Source organism: Balaenoptera musculus, chromosome 14 (assembly GCF_009873245.2).
Source record: "Balaenoptera musculus isolate JJ_BM4_2016_0621 chromosome 14, mBalMus1.pri.v3, whole genome shotgun sequence".
Lineage (NCBI taxonomy): Eukaryota > Metazoa > Chordata > Mammalia > Artiodactyla > Balaenopteridae > Balaenoptera > Balaenoptera musculus.
This window is the reverse complement of record NC_045798.1, coordinates 59,603,880-59,624,559: the sequence shown is the minus strand read 5'-3', so window position 1 is coordinate 59,624,559 and position 20,680 is coordinate 59,603,880. Positions and strand designations below refer to the sequence as shown.

Here is a 20,680-nt window from a genome sequence, read left to right as displayed (position 1 = left end):
AAATGTTGAAACTATGACTCTTGGATATGGCTGCTGCCCCACCTCACAGGGCAGCTGCAGGAAGTAGTGTTAAGTCACTCTGCATGCTGTGCTCTCACCCCATCAGCAGGTATTCTCCCCCTTCATGCAGGAAGGTCTGGAATTAGGTAGTTACAAAGCCCTGTGTCACCACCTCCTAACTACATCCAATCTTTCCCAGCTAGCCTAGAAGATGGTCATCACAGGAGAGGCAAGGCAATTTAAAAAAAAAAATCAAAACTGAGGAGAGACCTCTCTTTCTGCTCTTCTGAAGACTTCTCTCCTGCACAGGGAGGTCCTGCAGTTATAGACAACACCCTGCTTCAAGATATCTACTCCCCTTTGAAGAAGCCATCACCCACAGGCAGGGCAGGAAAGGGTTTGATGTTCAGTTTCCTTTAATGACCCCCATTCTCCCTGCAGGGCAGGTGCAGTCAGCTTGGCAATGGCAAGAGATGTTCACTTGAAGATCTTGCCCTGATTGAAGGCTTTGCCCGCATGCTGGAAGACCCCATCCCAGGAAAAGTATTCTTGAACCAGCGGCTGGGTATCCTCGCTGCTGGGATCCAGTTTCCGCCATGTGTATGACTCATAATCCACCTGCTAATCTGGACTCAGGGGAAAAGCAAGCTCCTGGCCTCGGAAGACCCAGACTCCAGAAATGGAGCTGCTATTGTTGGTTCCAAAGAGAATGACACTGGCAAAGGCATTCTTCTTCAGTTTGTCCAATCGCTGGAACATTCCATCGATGAGGTTGCAGCTTATGAATGTCTGGGTGAGCTCTTCAGGGAAGCAATAGTCGGAGTACCACAGGGACCAGCCATTTTTATCAAAGTGCTCCCAAAAGTACGGCAGCACCACGGAGAGTGTGTCCTCGTTGGAGTACTTGCGCTTAAATTCATCCAACACAAAGGTACTCTTGGGCAGGTGAGCAAAGGGATCCTTGGCCTTCTGCTCAGCAGCCAGTGCCTGCTCACATTCATCCAGCTCCTCCTCAGTAGCAGGGGCAGCTGTCTTCTTCTCCTCTTTCTGCTCAGCCTGGGGCTTCTGCTTCTCTTCTCGAGAAGCTTTCTCTTTCCGTGGGGTGTCCTTTTTAGGCTGGCTCTCTGCAAACTTTTTAGCATCAAACTGGGCTATTTTTTCAGTTTCACCTCCCCCAAGACAGCCCAGAACTGGGGCTGGTTAATGCAGGTGAGGAGCCAGCAGTTTGTATTAGGGAAAGGCTGGCAGAAAGAAGGCTCCAGAAGCTGTTTATAAAGCCACAACAGGGTGCAGACAACTGTGATGTCAGCCAGTGTCACACATTCGCCCACCAGAAAAGTCCTTGTCTTCAAGTGAGCATCCAGCAACCCCATAATTTGCCTCACCACCTCCTTTGCATTCTCTGTGACCTGCTTGTTGTGGTGCATGATGCCCAAGGTGGGGAACACCCAGGTACTGGCTGGGGGAACTACATCGCTATCAGCAAAGCTTACCCACTGCGCCACCTGGGCTGCTGCTTCAGGAGTACTTCTCCACAACTCCTCATTGCTCACATAGTAGGCAATGGCATTGCTCTCAAACACACAGAATCCATCGTCACCCTCAAAGGCTGGAACCTTGCCAGCAGGAAATTTACCGAGAAATTCGGGGGTGCAGTTGGTTTGGCCAAAATAGAAGTGGGGTGGTGCGGAGAGCACACGGACCTGAGCCCCGCTGTACTGAGCGGCAGTGAGGGCCTTGAAGACCCTCCAGTTTTCAGATATGTGTCCAAGGTCCCAGCCGCCATGGTGATTCTGCAGAGAAAGGGGCTAATTTGTTGTTGTATTACCATGTGATCATTTTAAGCTGGGTACCTTACAAAAGTGATGCCTAAGGCTCTTAGAGGTAAGGCTAGCATGAAGATTTTATCAATAATATGAAGATTCATTAAGTCAATTGAACTAAATTATACCATTGCTTAAACAACCCTATGATTTTTGAAGCACCCGCTCAATCTTTATTCAGCTTATTTAATACATTAAGGTTCTTTTAAAATATTTCATATACTAGCTGGAATAAAGAAAAAATTCTCTTAAAAGTTTTTTTATTTTATCTCAAGAATTAATATAAGTACGTTATTATTATGATAGATAATTCTACTTAGAACTATTATCTTCTCTTAAGTACAGTACTAACATTTCCATAAACCAGCCACAGGGAGAGCTAATATCGCTGGGATTTTTCAACCCTCATTACATGACTGGAGCACATTTCTTTGGAAAAAAAAAAATTCTCAGATGACTATTACCCACTGTGATAAACTATTTCTTACTCTGCCATTATTGGCATAAGAGTTAATGAAAAGCCTCTTGTTGCTTTACAAGTACAAATCATTTTTTTAATTTTATTTTTTTATGGAAGTAGAGTCAAGTTACAATGTTTCAGGTATACAGCAAAGTGATTCAGTTATATATATATAAGATATTGAATATAGTTCCCTGTGCTATACAGTAGGTCCTTGTTGTTTACCTATTTTACATATAGTAATGTGTATCTGTTAATCCCAAATTTCAATTTTATCCCTCACCCCCTTTCCCCTTTGGTAACCATAAGTTTGTTTTCTATGTCTAGGACATTTTAAAATATTCATTCAGAAAATAGTTATTATTATTGTGTGACAGACTATGGATTAGGGACTAAGAATACAACAATAAAGACAAATGCTTGTGCCTCATGGTTTTCATTCTAGTGAAGGATAAGGTTATGTCTAAGTGGGTTTTTCCTTTCTTGGCCACACCCTTAGATACTGACATTTGAATATCTAAATTTTAGCATCTCATGTTGTTTTGTTTGCTCTATTATGCATCTCTGATTGGTTTGTGTATTTTGTCTTTAGGGAGTTGGTAACAACTTAGTGGTAAAAAGTGCAGGGTTAGGGCCTTATTGCCTAGGTCTGAGTCCTGCTCAGCTACTTTCTAGTTGTGTTATATTGAACAAGTTTTCTTTATCATTATAAGCTTCCCAGGAAGAGCAGTAAGGACAACTATGCCATAGGTTTAAAAGAGACACTTGTAAAGCACTTAGCAGAGTGCCAGGCACATTCATTAACCATTATTTCTTAAGATTAACTATTAATTTTGAGGCCAAATATTTTCATTAATACATATTTTTCATATCCTATAACAATTAGAATGGTGCTGTGTTCACAGAGAGACAATAATAAATTCCCTGGAAAAAAGTAATAAGAGCAGCTTTGATAAAGAAAAGCAGGGGAGAATACACAGGCTCTAAGCAATTCCATCAGGGGAAGTGATAAATGAAGGGGAGAGGGAAGCTGAAAACAAAGGTCTCAAGGTAAAGCCATACTCCATAGTTAGTTACTCTTACCATTTATTAATGGCCAGTCTTAAGGGGGAGGATTCTAAAGAATTTTTTTGTTTGTTTTTTAAACAATATTCTCCTCAGAATTGGAACTCCATATCTATGGTTCTCCCTTTCCCTGGAGGAAGTTAGATAAGAGGATACAGAGAAAGGGTCCTCTTTGAAAAGTCTTCTCTTCCTTGAAATGAGTTTTCAGACCCAATAGCACAATGTGTTGGAGAGACAAGGGAATTGTGGCCCATTAACTGCAAAGATGTCTTCCTGCTCTGCTTTACTAAGAAGCCAGATGCCTGGGAATGACTGCTTTGGTCTCCTGACATGTCCAGAAGGTTTGATGTGTTACTGTGGGGGCCAATGATCCACTTTCTCTGTGATGACAGAGTTCTGAGCCCAGCTGTGTCAGACACAAAGAGGAGTGATTCTTTCCTTCGTATGTTGGGGCTCTCACCTAGTGTGAGAAAACTAGATGGGGTTGTAACTTTGGGGAGATGTGACAATGATAGGATAGCCCTGGTTGCTGGGTCTGAGTTATGCATAATTCTTACAGTCAGCAAGATCCTCAGCCAAGAACAGAGAATCCTTTTCGTACCGAGTTTCTCTTTTCTTCACACTCTTCTCTTTAGAGAATTCTGAGTTGCATTGGGCTGATGGAGATTTTGCTGTTTATCACATCAGACAGCCTTCTCTCTAGACACAATTCTCCTGGGAGTTTCACTGATTTTAGATGAAAGTCTACATGTGCCACATCCAAATTGGGGCTGAAGAATTTAGAAATGTAATCAGGAGTCATCACTATTTGGAAAATGTCTTTGTCCTTGCTTGTTAGTTTAGCTTTTGCTGTAGGTTTTCTCAGTCTGGAGCTGGTCCAAACAAACATGCTTTTACTAGCACCCTTCATGGCAAGCTGAGATGCTGTTGACAGTATGATTTCAACCTGAGAGTAGATAGAGTCCCAGACTGTGAGCTGATTGAAATCTCTCTCCTCAAGTACTGGAGGGGAACTCATCTTTTATTAAACCAGACAGCACCCATTATGTCATGTCCTGGTAAGGTGTCATTGGCATGGCAATAGGAGACAAATAGCCTGCTACACCTCAGCTCCAACTCACCCAGTGATTCATGAAGCACCATTACATTAAGGCAACTCAAAGTGGCTCATATAAAAAATTCTTCTTAAATCTCACCTATCTGAATGCAAATTTGGAAAAGCAAATGGAGTAATATAAAATAATTCAGTAAATTTATCATGAAGAATGCATTTATACCAATGTGTAAAGTTTGCTGCTAAAATATGAACGAGATGGTAAAATAAAAAACAGAAGGTTTGTTAATGTATCAAACAGGTACAAAAGGATTTAGATATGGATGGGGGGTTCTGTGTGTAATTTACAGTGTCTTTTTATTGATGGCATTTGTTTGTTCTTGTTTAGATCAAAGCCTTTTTCATTTCCAGAAGCAGCTTGAAAATGACAAATGGTATTTGTAAAAGGGTAAGGAACAGATATTTTTATAGGGCGAGGGAACAAACTGATGTATAGTTTATACATATATAATGCTTGATAAGACATGAATCTGTCACTTTATATTAAGTACATCCTAGTGATCTAGTAACATGTTAATTCACCTGGAAGAATTAAAAAACAGAACCCCCGACCTGCAGGTACATACCCTGTAAACACATTTTCTTGAAGAAATGCCATAGAGGAAGAGCAGTATAAATTAAAACACTTAGCTATATATCATTCAAATTATATTTGTGATTCTTAGAAGTATGGAGTGCAGTAATTTAGGAAACTGTGGATAATCTAAAATGAGGGATTATTTTTAGGAGAAATAGGGGAAGAGGGCATGGAGTGTAACATGGGGGCTAGGGTAACACCGTGGCTCATGTGCAGCTGTCAGTTTGGGCCACTAATGAGAGAGATAGGAAGTAAGGGGGTGGGAATGGAGACCTAGAGAGAACTTGAAAGATTAAAAGAGAAGCATAAAATACATGTGCCAGCCAATCAGGAGACATCATTGCACTGAGAATATAACTGCAGGCACTGATTAGGTCAAAGGCTCCACACTGCCTTTCCATGCATTGATGAATCTTGCACTCGGGTTTACAAGACGAAAGCTTTCTCTTTAGAGCATTTGCTACTTTGCACTTCCCAGGATGCTTGAAATCTTGCCTAGTCATCACTAATCATTCACTCATCACTTGCTGTATTCAGATGTCCCAGATCCTGATGCTCTATCAACCTATCTGATTTCCAAAAGACTACAGATCTATTGGAGCATTTGAAGTTGGGCTTCAATGGGGCTTCTGATCATGTCTTCATTCCTCCCTCCTCAACAAACAAAATTAGGCTTGGAAGAACTCCCTTTGCTTTTCATTCATTTGCATGTTAATAAAACAAAACCAAACCAATAGAGTATGGATCTATCATTTTGATCTGCTTGTATCCCAGGGAGCTTTGTTAAACTACTTTTATCACTCACTATTGGAAGCAGCCAATTGAGTGAGGAACAATCTCTGCAGCCTGCTACTGATCTTGCTAACACGGGGGTAGGTGTAGTTAGTGGAAAGATAAATGGCTATAGATGCAGAAGATTCCACTGTATTCATACCCTGGATCTGCCTGAGGGCAACTTTTTTGGGGGTCTGACTCCTGTTATCAGGGTGAAATAAAACAACCTCTATAAAATATGTTGTAGTAACAAAAGGCTAAACATTCATTTATTAATAAATAAAATTATATTTTCAGGCAAATACACAATGAAATGTCTCCCTATGATTCATGCTTAGCTTTGGGGATACCACGGTAAAAGGGATTGATATGGTTCTCCCTCTCATGGAGTTCCCAACCTAGTAAATTAGGGGTTTGGAGGATGAGAAAAATGTCAGTGAGCTAGGAAGAAAGAGGAGGAACATGAGAGACGCTAGGCTAAAAATCATACGATTATGTACCTTAACTAAACTGTAGACATAATTTCCTATACATGAAATAAAATGCAGCAAGACCTGAATTTTCTTGTTCATGATCTATTTCCTTTTCCCTATTACCAACCCTGATCATAACATACAAGATCTGCTGAAATTCTGGCACTATCTGTTCCTTGTAATGTCCCAGGCTAGATCAATGTACCACCCTTAGAAACTCCAATTTGTTCTTCTGGCAACACAGGAATCTTCTTAGGTTGATGAATCAGAAAAAAAAAATTAGTTGCAGAGACTAGCAGGGAACAAAGAAACAGAGAAGGAATTAAGGCAAAAAAAAAAAAAAAGAAAAAAAAAAAAGAAAAAAAAAGAAAAAATGAAAAAAAAAAAAAAGACAGAAAAAAGGAAGAAAGAAATAATGGGGCTGGAGAAAAAAATTATTAAAATCTTGTCATTCTTGCTTACTCCCCAGTCTTTATTTATTTATTTATTTATTTATTTATTTACTTTTCACTATATTACGTTCACCAATGCATGGAAAGGCAGTGTGGAGCCTTTGACCTAATCAGTGCCTGCAGTTATATTCTCAGTGCAATGATGTCTCATTATAAAAGGTTCTAACTCAGGAGCAGCCAGATGGAAGAGGCACCAGGGGCAGGTTGTGGGGAGAGGGCACAGAGCTTCCATGCCCTCTGAGTTCTCTACTTCCCAAATCTCCACAAGTTCATCAACCTGGAAGCTCTCTGAACCTTATCATTCTGGGGTTCTATGGAGGCTTCAGTACAACAGGCATGACTGACTAAATCACTGGCCATTAGTGATTGTGTCAACCTCCAGCCCTTCTCCCTTCTCCAGGAATCAGGGGGTGGGACTGAAGGGAAGTAGAAAGATCTTAGAGGAACCAGATTCAAGTCACTGGGCAAAGAACACCTCTGCCTGGATATTTTAGTAAAATCTTCTGGTGACTGTCTAGAAGATGAGCCAGAGATATTTGAGGGGTATCAAGGCAATGCCAGCCTCACAGAATAAGTTAGGAAGTGTTCTTTCTCCAGAATTTTTTTGCATGACTTTGAGAAAGATTGGTGTTAATTCTTCTTTAAATGTCATATGATTCACCTGTGAATCAATTTGCCAGCTATCAATTTGTTCCAGAGCTCTTTTTGTAAAGAGGTTTTTGATTACTGATCCAATCATCTTACTTGTTATGAGTCTATTCAGATTTTCTATTTCTTTGTGATTCAGCCTTGGGAAGTTTTATACTTTTAGGGATTTGTCCGTTTTATCTAGGTTACCCAATTTGTTACAGTACAATTTTTCATAATCCTTTTTATCTCCGTACAGTCAGTAATAATGCCCCCATGTTCATTTCTAATTTTAATAATTTGTCTTCCCTTTTCTTTAGTCATTCCAGCTAATGATTTGTCAACATTGTTAATTTTTCCAAAGAACCAATTTTGGGTTTTGTTGATTTTCTCTATTGGTTTTCTACTCTCTATTTTGTCTCTGCTCTAGTCTTTATTATTTGCTTCCTTCGCTAGTATTAGGTTTAGTTCATTCTTCTTTTGCTAGTTCCCTAAGTTTCATGAAGTTAGATTGTTGATTTGAGAGTTTTAAAAATGTGTTTATAGCTATAAATTTCTCCTTAGCACTGCTTTGCTGTTTCCCATGTTTGGTGTGTTGTGCTTCATTTTCCTTCATCTCTAAGTATTTTCTAATTTCCCTCGTGATTTCTTTGACACAGTGGTTCTTTAAAGTGGTTTAATTTTCACAAATTTGTGAATTTTCCACTTTTCCTCCTGTTGCTGGTTTCTTTTTTTTTTGAAATAACAAATTCATTTTTTTAAAGATTTTTTTGATGCTGACCATTTTTTAAAAGTCTTTATTGAATTTGTTACAATATTGCTTCTGTTTTGTTTTGGTTTTTTGGCCCTGAGGCACTTGGGATCTTAGCTCCCTGACCAGGGATTGAACCCACACCCTCTGCATTGGAAGGTGAAGTCTTTTTTTTTTTGAATTAATTTTTTAAAATTTATTTTATTTTTATTTATTTACTTTTTGGCTGTGTTGTGTCTTCATTGCTGCAAGAGGGTTTTCCCTAGTTGTGGTGAGTGGAGGCTACTCTTCATTGTGGTGCATGGGCTTCTCATTGAAGTGGCTTCTCTTGTTGCAGAGCATGGGCTCTAGGCACGTGGGCTTCAGTAGTTGTGGTGCACAGGCTTAGTTGCTCCACAGCATGTGGGATCTTCCTGGACCAGGGCTTGAACCCATGCCCACTTCATTGGCAGACAGATTCTTAACCACTGTACCACCAGGGAAGTCCAGAAGGTGAAGTCTTAACCACTGGACTGCCAGAGAAGTCCCACTGTTTCTGATATCTATTATAACATTGTAGTTGGAGAAGATACTTTGTATGATATCTAGCTTTTAAAATCTACTGAGACAAATTGTGACCTAACAACACATGGTCTTTCCTGGAGAAGGTCCCACATGCACTTGAGAAGAACATGTGTTCTGTTGTTGGGAAGGGTTCTGTGTGTGTCTGTTAGATCTCACTGGTTTATTGTGTTGTCCAGCATTGTGTCTTCTACCTCCTCACTTCTATTGTCTGGTTGTTTATCCATCATTGAGAGCTGAATATTGAAGTCTCCAACTATTATGTAGAACTATTTTTCCCTTCAGTTCTGTCCACATTTGCTTGTCTTAAGGTATGTAAATGTTTATGACTTTACCTTCTTGCTCTATTGAACCCCTTATTAACATATAATGTCCTTCTTTGTCTCTTGTAAACTTTTCGCATTTAAAGTCTATTTTGTCTGATATTAGTACAGCCACCCCTGCTTTCTTTTGGTTACTATTTGCATGGACTATCTTTTTCTATGTATATTCAACTTTTTTTTGTCTTTGGATCTGAAGTGAGTCTCTTATAGGTAGCAAATATTTGCATCATATGTTTTTATCTTTTTTATCTGGGAATGTCTTAATTTCTCCCTCATTTTTGAAGGACAGTTTTGCTAGATATAAGATTCTTGGTTGACAGCTTCTTTCCTTCAACACTTTGAATACATCAACACAAGCCATCTGACCTCCAAGGTTCCTGATGAGAAATCTGCTAATGATCTTCCTGGCAAATCTTCCTCTCAGCTTCCTGGATGTTAATAATATACGTTATCATGTCTTATGCAACAGAAAATTTTTCTACAGTGTCCTGATATCAGTTAAGTTGTAACATCTTTTTGAGACCAGAGTTTAAGGAAAAGGAATTGAATATTTCAAGTGTAGATATTATGAGGTCTTTAAAATTCCTACAGATTTTCAAACTAGAAATGAAAAGGTCATTGAAGCATCCTACAGATTTAAATTCTAACAAAGTGAATACCAATCTGTAATAACATACATAAAGAAAAATCTCTTTGTGATCACTTTTTTCTAAGCATAAAGGTGTCTTGAGACCAAAAAATGAAAGAAAGAGAAAAACAAAACAAAACACTGTGGTTTATCCCCAGCCATGATTGGTCCATTTCTTTCTCTGACCTCATAAAGTGCCATTAAGTCCCTGGTTGGGCCTAGGTTTTATGTCCTTAGAGTCCAGGAAGATGCTTTTTGTGACCTGATGTCCTTGGACCCACAGTGAGCTTGTGTTTTCTCCTTGTTTTTGCCATCTTGTTTTCTTTTTTCTCTACTCTTTTTTATTTTTCTCATTTTCTTTTGCTTTTCCTTTTACTTATTTTTCTTTGTTCTGTTTTCTCATTTTTCTTTATTTTTGTCTTTTTATCATTTTTTTCTTTTTTTAAAAATTTTTTCTTCTCAATTTTTCCCCCACTTTTTTCTTCCTGCTTTCTTTTATTTCTTTGTTCTTTTTCTCATTTTATCTTATTTTTTCCCTTAATATTGCTAGTATTAGTACAGTTAGTATAGTTAGAATTGTTGGTATAGTTAGCATAGTTGGTATAGTTAATATTGTTTATTAGCATAGTTAGTATAGTTTGCATTGTTAATATAGATTGTTAATATTAGCACTGTTAATATAGTTAGTACACTTAGCATAGTTAGCATTGCCAGTTAGTGCTGTCAGTTGGTGTAGTTAGCAGGCTACCATGATGCAGGACCCCAAGGCCATCTCTGCTGATGAGGAGGCTCATATTGACAACTATGAGATCCTCCACACCATTGGTGAAGGTAACATTTCCAAGGTGAAGCTGGCCTGGCACATTCTGACTGGGACAAAGGTAGCCATCAAGGTCATTAAGAAAAGTCAGCAGAGCTCCTCCAGCTTCCTGAGACTTTTCTGGGAAGTCCACATTATGAAGGGTCTGAATCACCCCATACTGTACAGCTGTTGGAGGTGACTGACACTGAGGAAACGTTGTTCCTGGACATGGAGTACCTCAGTGGGGGGAACATGTCTAGCTAGGTACAGGACCATGGCCACATGACAGAGGCAGAGGCCTGAGGCACATTCTGGCAGCTGGTCTCTGCTCTGCAGCACTGCCACCAGATGGGCATCATGCACCAGGACCTGAAGCCAGGGAACCTCCTCTTTGATGCCACGATGAACATGAAAATTACAGACTTTGGCCTCAGCAATGAGTGTAACAAGTGTGACAAGCTTGATATCTTCTGTGGCAGCCCCATTCATGCTGCCCCAGAACTCTTCCTGGGCCAGAACTATGCAACTCCCTTGGTGGATGAGAGGAGTCTGGGGGTGGTTCTCTACTTTATGGTGACTGAGTCCCTGTCCTTTGGAGGAGAGAACTTTTGGGAGCTGGGCAGCAAACCTTGAAAGGGCAACATTATATCCCCTTTTATCTCTCCTTAGAGATAGAAAATCTCTTGAAAACAATGATGACCCTCAACCCCAGGAACAGAGGCACTTTAAGTGACCTAATGAGGCATCCATGGGTGAACATGGGCCAGGAGGAACCACTCAGGCTGTACAATGAGCTGTCTTCTGACAAGAGCCCCTGGGATTGGGGTGGAACCAGGTTCACCACTCAGGAACAGGCAGGAGGCATGACAGCATGAGCTCCAAGGAACACAAGGTTGGGTCTGCACCATCACTATGAGGCCCTCCCCTTCCACTAACCTCAGTAGCCACAGGGTTGAGCCTCCCCAAGTCCTGAAGTGTCTGTGAAGAGTGAGCCTCTTAACCCCACATGGCTGTAACAGGGAGAAAATGAGTGACTTCAGGAGGACCAGGAGTCAGGGCAGAAGGCCAGAGAGCCTACCAATTCCCCACCTAGCCTGGAGGTGATGACTGCCACCCCCATCCCAGTCCCCCCAGTGTGGGCTTGGGGCATCCCCCTCCATCGGCAGTACCAGTAGCAGAACTGGAGCTCAAGAAGGAACCAACTGCTCTCAGGGTGTGTCCAACTCTGGGAATTCCTCCCATGCTGGGGAGCCTGATCGAGTGTCCCCAGCTGCTCCCTCTGGCCACAGCCAGAAACAGCAGGGGGTGGCTGGGAGATTCTGGAACTTTATTTTAAAACACCTATGTTGCAGGCTGCCCAGCAAGAAGTGTCAAAATAAAGTGAGCCCAATGTAATACCGAATGGATGGCTAAAGCAGGAAGGTCAGGCCGTGCTCCCTGGGACTTGGTCCAGTGGATGATGGGAGTGTTCTCTGCATGGGATTCAAATCAAGAGGTTATCCAGCACATCCAAGGCCTTCAGAAGCATCATATCCAAAACATGGCCAGCTCAGAGGATGGTTTGGAGTCGCCTGAAGGACCAGAGTAGAGGCCACCCTGACTGCAGGTCTGCCCCCTCAGTCCCCACTTAGGTGAAACTTAAGAGACTGAACTGCATCTCCTGGGGCACTTTCCCTCATTCTGTCTTCCATGTTGGTGGAGGAGGGGGATAGTTCTTGTCAGCTACTTTGTTCTTCCAATTTTTGTCAATAAACTTGATGCTCCAGAAAGATGTATCACAAACACTTTGTTTTGCATCCTCCCTTCACAAAATTGGGGCTATGCATTTTCCAGTTTGAGAAGCATGTAGTCACGCAGTACTTGGAGATAATGAGAACAACTAAATGGAAAAATGACCTAAGAGAATTATCACGATGACTCCTAACGGCAACAATTGCTGCATTGCAGGGCAGAAATGCAGAAATTGTGTATTACATTCTGGCACTAACATTACCAAACATTTTCTTAAGGTCCAAGGGGAACTTTTGGTCCCTGCGACCAGTGTTAATTATGGGAAATGTCATAAAATTATTCTATAGTTTACCCTGAGCTTAACTAGTATTAAAGAAGTAAGGATTTCAGGTGTCTTTAGAAAGGAATTGCCACAGATACATCATTTCATTAATTGAAGGGCTCTTTATAAACTTGATCCTGGATACCTCTTTGTCCTGGGTTGTTTGCTTTATTAAAAAAATTATTACCTAACTACACTGTATACTTGAAATTTGCTGAGAGAGTAGATCTTAAGTGTTCTTGCTACACACACAAAATGATAACTTTTTGTGGTGGATATGTTAATTTTTTTTACTAAATCATTTCCCAATGTATATTTATATCAAAACATCATGTTGCACACCTTCAATACATGTAATTTTTATTAATAAATAAAATTCTCATTGAAAGATAAAAAAAATTATGACTGAGAGGTCTGTAGTAGGATAACAAGGTCCCATGAACCAACCTGTGTGGTGTGGTCACTTTCCTGTGCAGCTGAGTTTCCTATCATGTAAGATTTGGGTTCTGCTCTCCCCTTTCCCCATGGGGCGGGGCCCCAACATGTGGATTTGACCACAGGAATTGGAGAGCAGGCATCCGTGCAGGAGGAAGCTGGAGTGTTGGGAGTGAGGCTGGGGAGTGGGGTGTTGGATGAGCACCCCTTGCTTCCAGACCACCTCCACTGGTGCACTGTGCTCTGTGTCTCCAAACTTAAACATCCCGCAGTTCAGGGCTGGAAAGCAGTCAGGCCTGATGACAGAACACTGTGCTCATGAGACCATCTCCTGTTCTGTGAGCCTTGGGTCTAGACTGGCTGGCTGGGCCATGGCTGCCTCTGGTTGCACTCATTAGTCCAAGCACAGTCCCACAGGGAGGGCTGTGGGTTTTGTTCTAAAGAGCAGGGGGTCTATGAGCAGGGAGTGACATGGTCACCTTCCACTGGATAAGACATCTCTGGCTTCAGGTGCCCAGTGAGATAGTCCCAGAGGAGGGGGATGGGACACCATGCATGACCTCACCACATGAGGAAGCACAGGAGGAGGTGGAGGAGCAGGGATCTGTGAACGAACGGGAGACTTTATCGTGTTTCATCACTGCCTGGATCACTCTTGTCTGTGGCCTACAGCGTCCACACACCCAGCACACATTCACTGAGGCCCTACTGTGTGCTGGGCAGCTTTTAGACACCAGGCATAGAAGGGAGTGAAGCAGGTGGGTCTCCATTCTGAAGCAACAGACAGCACAAATAAGTCCACAGGCAGAAGGGTTCCGGCAGGGTTGTACTTGGAGCTCAACGATATCAGCAGGAATTGTCTCTCCCAACCACTTGGCTCTGCTTACTGGTGTCATCCTCACTCAGGTGGCTGTACCTTTATGAGAGCAAGATGGCCACCCTGTCACAGGCTGAGGTCATGTCTCTTCTGCTCCAAACAGAAATCTTACTTCCCTGTCTTTATAAACTCATGTTAATATTTTTATTCTTTTTGTTTTTGTTATAGTCTCTATCAGTACCACAAAATACAGCTTTCAGTCATATTCAGTTATAATTTTGATTATGGTTATTAAAAACAAAAACTGATTTGAATTAAATTAAGCTAATACTAAAAATAATAATAGTGATTTATTCTGATCTGCAAGGTTGGTACACAGAATGAAAAGGCAGAATATAGCTGGGTTCAGGAGAATAAAAGCAGAAAATGTAAAGCTATCATAACTCCCTTTTTGACTCCTGATTCTGCCTTTCCGAGCATATCTGCTCTTTTTAGTTCTCCCTGCTTGGCAGCTCTCTGTTGCAGATGTGGTTTCTAGGGTGAAGATGCTGAAATAGTTGGGATGCAAGATGTTTATCAGCAATCATTATAAAGGAAAGCAGGAGAAAACAGAATTGGGTAGAGAAAAAATTCAAATTCAAAGCAGGAAAAAACAGAATTGGGTAGAGGCATGCCTGACCAGGCCTCTACCAAGTTGGCAGAGATCTGGAGTGAGTATTACCTATCAGGGCTATGTCCTGTGAAGCTGAAGTGAGGGGACCATTTTACCCCCTCTTGGCAGACATAGGATTTGGGCTGCCCTAGAAGAGGTAAGAAGGACATGACTTCAGGAAAAGGCAGGTCTGGCTCCATGGAGCTGAGCAGGGACTGACAAGAAGCTGTCTGCTGACCACCCTTCTCAAAACTGGCAGCAAGTCTTTCCTTAAAGGGATCTGAGTGTCGCACCTTCATGTTCACCACACTCTGACTTTTTTGACCTCATGTAAGAGTGGTCATTTCACCATGGCTGAGTTTCTTTCACATGCTGTCCAGCCAATACATTTTAGAAGGCAAAAATTTCCCTTTACCACTTGTGAATTCCTCACAGAAGCCTGAGCAATTAGAAAGTAGACACTCAGATCACCACCCCATCAATGCAAGAAGTACTACACATTTTTTTTAACATCTTTATTGGAGTATAATTGCTTTACAATGGTGTGTTAGTTTCTGCTTTATAACAAAGTGAATCAGCTATACGTATACATATATCCCCACATCTCCTCCCTCTTGCGCCTCCCTCAGACCCTCCCTATCCCACCCCTCTAGGTGGTCACAAAGCACCGAGCTGATCTCCCTGTGCTGTGCGGCTGCTTCCCACTAGCTATCTATTTTACATTTGGTAATGTATATATGTCCATGCCACTCTCTCACTTAGTAAGCTCCAGTAAAATTCTTGATTACTTTCTGAGGAAAACAGACATAGAAAAAATTAGGAAGTTTTATAGTTGGGTGGGACAGAAAGAAAGGATTCTAGTGAGAAGAAACAATAGAACAGAGTACTGAGGAACTTTGTGGAACTTCTTTTCCTAGAGAACATTAAGGGGGGGAAATAATAATTTGCTTTAAAAAAAATATGTACAAGAGTTAACGTTGGCAACTTCAGTTTCTGCCTTAGTTATATGACCAATTATATGTGTGACATTGTTCAAGGCACTTAGATTTTCTGGGATCCTGATTTTTAATCCATTAAACAAGAGGTTGGGATGAGATGTCTCATGAAATCTATAAGAACATAGATAGTTACATACTGGGTCATGCTGGTTGTTTTAGCCATTTATCACTGAAAACTAGATGTCTTCCTCAAGGTTTACTTGTTTTTTTCTTAATTTAGGACTTCTCTAATTATAAAATGAAGGTTTATATGGTGAATCAATAAAGAAGGAACAGAACGAAGAGGAAACAATATGGAGAAGACAAGATGAAGTAAGCCACTATGGCTGACTTGGATAACTATTACAGTAGAAACTTTTTTTTTTTTTTTGAAGCCTTGGATTTTACAATAGATAAACTTGAGTTGGAATTCATCTTCTTCCACTGATTAGCTCAGTGACTGTGAATAGGCCACTTAGACCCTCTGAAACATTTCCCATACTATTTATAAGAGGTATGTATAATATCTAACATATGCACCTCAAGGGAATGCTGTAAGGTTATAATCAGTAGTATATGAGGGAACAGTGCCTTGTAAAGTGTAAGGATTTATACATACTTTAATATGGTTATAATTTCTTCATCTTAGATAGTTAATAGATTTGGTATTTTAAAGAAGCTTAATCATGAGCAGGTCAAAGTGGGTGAATTTATAAGACCACTTTTCATGATGGTATGGAAATCTGGGATAATTTGAGGCATTAAAAAATTGAGCAAGAGGTAGGGATGCTATAAAAATGTAAGGGTAAGAATTAGAGTGGAATGGATAAACTATGACTTCCAATATTTCTGAGATTTGGCATGTTATCTGACTTGACATGTCATCTCTGTCCCAAGTCTGTCATTTTTTACTATCTATTGACAGAGATTTTTTTTTCCTCCTTAAGATAAAATAAAATTTCAAGAGATAATTGAAGTAAAATTTAGCTCTTAAAGAAATAAAGCCAGCAATAAAATGAAAGACTTCTTCAAACTGTAAACTTCATTGAAGCCTATCATTTCAATTAAAGCTCATTCTAAGGATCCATGACGGTCTCATCTTTTTCTTAGTCACCAAGATTTTTCATGGAGCAGACATAAAGTCAGTAATAAATAAATAGTTCTGTGAATAATAGAAAAGTTGTAAAATCATCATTTTTAGTCACTGTAGTTTATATATAAGAAATCATACAATAATGGTAAATGATAATAATGTTTATAATCTCCTAACCTCTTACTTGCCCTATACTGACCAATTTTGTTTCATGATAGTAAAACTGTGTATAAATAAAATTGATATAAATAAATAATCATGAGCATGTTTTCCTAAGGAAATACTTTGTAAAACTAAGAATAATTTTGTGAAGTAAAGGATTGGTTCATAGTTATGTAGATTTGGATAATCAACATTTGGGGTTTTTAGAAATTAATTATATCTCAGTTCCTATTGATATACAATCACTTAAAGCTGGCAATTATATTTGAAATTACCTTGTCTAATTCCTTTTATTTTTCTGGAGGATAAATCTGAAACACTGGAAAGTGAAGAGACCTGCCAAAAGCTCACAGCTCTTTATTAACACATCCTGAGCCTGAGCTCATGCTTCTGATGCCAAGACTAGTGCAAAAGACATTATGACTCTAGCCCTCCAAGCTCTCAGCATGAGCAGTCATTTCCAAAGTGTTCTGGATTCATCAACATTTATAATTGTTCTCCCTAGAAATCATCTTCTGAGTTCTTGGTCCTCCAATATTTGTGACAGTGTAAGACATTCTTATTGGGTACATGTAACTCCAGTGACAGACCCCAAGAATCATAGTAAAGGAGACCTTAGAAGTCACTTATTATTACTCTTTATTCCATGCATGACGCCTTCAGAGTGGCCATATAAACCCTGATGAAACACCTCCAAAGACAGAAACTTACTGCTTTATGTCTCATTGTAGGCAGTTTTAAGCATTGGTTAGTCATCTGTTTAAAACCATAATATTCTGTTTCAAATTTGAAGATATTTGAGGCAGCCATTTTTCTTCTTACCTGTTCTCTTTTTCAGGTAAACATAAAACATTAAGCCATGCACTGACACATTATTGTGTCTACTAAAGATCTTTATCTCAAACTTGAATAGGTCATTCACTCATGAGAACTTAAAAATGCATAACATCAGGGAATAGAAGAATAAATTTATAAATAGTTCTATCATAATGAACTCATAGTCCAGTTGAGGGAAAAGTTAGGTAACTAAATATATGCAAAACTCTTTTTTAACCACAATATAAGTTATGCAATGCAACTTAGGAACATAAATGATTGAAAGAATGTGCCTAGAAAATGGGGAGAGGTAGAATTTCCAAGGTGCATGGACATTGCTGTACTTGTGGAATTAACTCAAGGACCAGAAACAGAAGTGACAATAAAGATCACTTCCAATTTGCTGATTTTAGAGATGGAGACTTTGAATCTTAGAGAAGTGACTTCTCCAATATTCTGTAGCTTTGATGAGAAACTGGGGCTTTTAACATGCTCATAAAGACCCAAAGGGAATTCAGTGAGCAACGAGGTGTGGAAGGGCATTTTAGATCAAGGAACAGCCACTGTGAGACTTGGAGATAAGACACTTCAGGAGTTGTCAGAGTTGCAGTAAGCAATTCAACGTGGTGAGGCCATTGTAGCACCAGGGAGGAACAAAACAGAGAAAAATCACTATTAGTAAAAATAAAATTTAAAAATCTCCAATGCTTTTTTGTTGTTGTTATCCAGTTCCAATCTTTCTCAACCTCCACCATCAGAGAGTTCTTTCCTCTGATAAACCTCTTTCGTTTGTTATCATCAATTAGAATTATAGAAAAGAAATGGATATAATTGTTCATTATTCATTGTTCTAGCTCAAACAAACGGCTCTTCAAATTCACATTACCGCTTTCCTAATTTACATGTAAAGAATTAGGGGAGTAGATTTCTAGTTACCATTTTTGTTTGTTTGGTTGTTTTTTAACATCTTTATTGGAGTATAATTGCTTTACAATGGTGTGTTAGTTTCTGCTTTATAACAAAGTGAATCAGTTATACATATACATATGCTCCCATATCTCTTCCCTCTTGCATCTCCCTCCCTCCCACCCTCCCTATCCCACCCCTCTAGGTGGTCACAAAGCACAGAGCTGATCTCCCTGTGCTATGTGGTTGCTTCCCACTGGCTATCTATTTTACATTTAGTAGTGTATATATGTCCATGCCACTCTCTCACTTTGTCACATCTTACCCTTCCCCCTCCCTATATCCTCAAGTCCATTCTCTATTAGGTCTGTGTCTTTATTCCCATCTTGCCACTAGAGTTTGAGAAGGATAGGTGTTAGCTCTTCTCTAAATGTTTGATAGAATTCACCTGTAAAGCTATCTGGTCCTGGGTTTTTGTTTGTTGGAATATTTTAAATCACAGTTTCAATTTTAGTGCTTGTGATTGGTCTGTTCATATTTTCTCTTTCTTCCTGGTTCAGTCTCAGAAGGTTGTGCATTTCTAAGAATTTGTCCATTTCTTCCAGGTTGTCCATTTTATTGGCATAGAGTTGCTTGTAGTAATCTCTCATGATCCTTTGTATTTCTGCAGTGTCAGTTGTTACTTCTCCTTTTTTCATTTCTAATTCTATTGATTTGAGTCTTCTCCTTTTTTTTCTTGATAAGTCTGGCTAATGGTTTATCAATTTTGTTTATCTTCTCAAAAAACCAGCTTTTAGTTTGATTGATCTTTGCTATAATTTCCTTCATATCTTTTTCATCTTATGATTTCTTTCCTTCTGTTAACTTTGGGGACTTTTGTTCTTTTTTCTCTAATTGCCTTAGGTGTAAGTTTACGTTGTTTATTTGAGATGTTTCTTGTTTCTTAAGCTAGGATTGTATTCCTCTAAACTTCCTTCTTAGAACTGCTTTTGCTGCATCAGATAGGTTTTGGGATGTCGTGTTCTCATTATCATTTGTTTCTATGTATTTTTTGATTTCCTCTTTGATTTCTTCAGTGATCTCTTGGTTATTAAGTAGTGTATTGTTTAGCCTCCATTTGTTTGTATTTCTTACAGATTTTTCCGTGTAATTGATATCTAGTCTCATAGCATTGTGGTTGGAAAAATACTTCATATGATTTCAATTTTCTTAAATTTACTAAGGCTTGGTTTGTGACCAAAGAGATGATCTATCCTGGAGAATGTTCCATGAGCGCTTGAGAAGAAAGTGTATTCTGCTATTTTTGGATGGAGTGTCCTATAAATATCAGTTAAGTCCATCTTGTTTAATGTATCATTTAAAGCTTCTGTTTCCTTATTTATTTTGATTTTGGATGATCTGTCCATTGGTGAAAGTGGGGTGTTAAAGTCCCCTACTATGATTGTGTTACTGTCAGTTTCCCCATTTATGGCTTTAGCATTTGCCTTATGTATTGAGGTGCTCCTATGTTGGGTGCATAAATATTTACAATTGTTATACCTTCTTCTTCGATTGATCCCTTGATCATTATGTAGTTTCTTTTTTTGTCTCTTGTAATAACCTTTATTTTAAAATCTTTTTTTTCTGTTATGAGAATTGCTACTTCAACTTTCTTTTGATTTCCATTTGCATGGAATATCTTTTCATATCCCCTCACTTTCTATCTGTATGTGTCTCTAGGTCTGAAATGGGTCTCTTGTAGACAGCCTATATACAGGTCTTGCTTTTGTATCCATTCACCCTGTCTATGTCTTTTGGTTGGAGCATTTAATCCATTTACATTTAAGGTAATTATCAGTGTGTATGTTCCTATTACCAGTTTCTTAATTGTTTTGGGTTTGTTATTGTAGGTCTTTTCCTTCTCTTGTGTTTCCTGCCTAGAGAACTTCCTGTAGCATTTGTTGTAAAGCTGGCTTGGTGGTGCTGAATTCTCTTAGCTTTTGCTTGTCTGCAAAGGTTAATTTCTCTGTCAAATCTGAATGAAATCCTTGCTGGGTAGATTAATCTTGGTTGTAGCTTTTTCCCTTTCATCACTTTAAATATGTCCTGCCACTCCCTTCTGGCTTGCAGAGTTTCTGCTGAAAGATTAGCCTTTAACCTTATGGGGATTCCCTTGTATGTTATTTGCTGTTTTTCCCTTGCTGCTTTTAATATTTTGTCTTTGCATTTAATTTTTGATAGTTTGATTAATATGTGTCTTGACGTGTTTCTCCTTGGATTTATCCTGTATGGGAGTCTCTGCACTTCCAGGACTTGATTAACTATTTCCTTTCCCACATTAGGGAAGTTTTCAACTATAA

At 39.4% G+C, this 20,680-nt stretch overlaps 1 pseudogene; it reads right to left on the bottom strand.

The window, feature by feature from the left end:
* Positions 1-477: 477 nt before the first annotated feature.
* On the bottom strand, positions 478-1,786 carry LOC118879962 (annotated as a pseudogene).
* Positions 1,787-20,680: the final 18,894 nt, after the last annotated feature.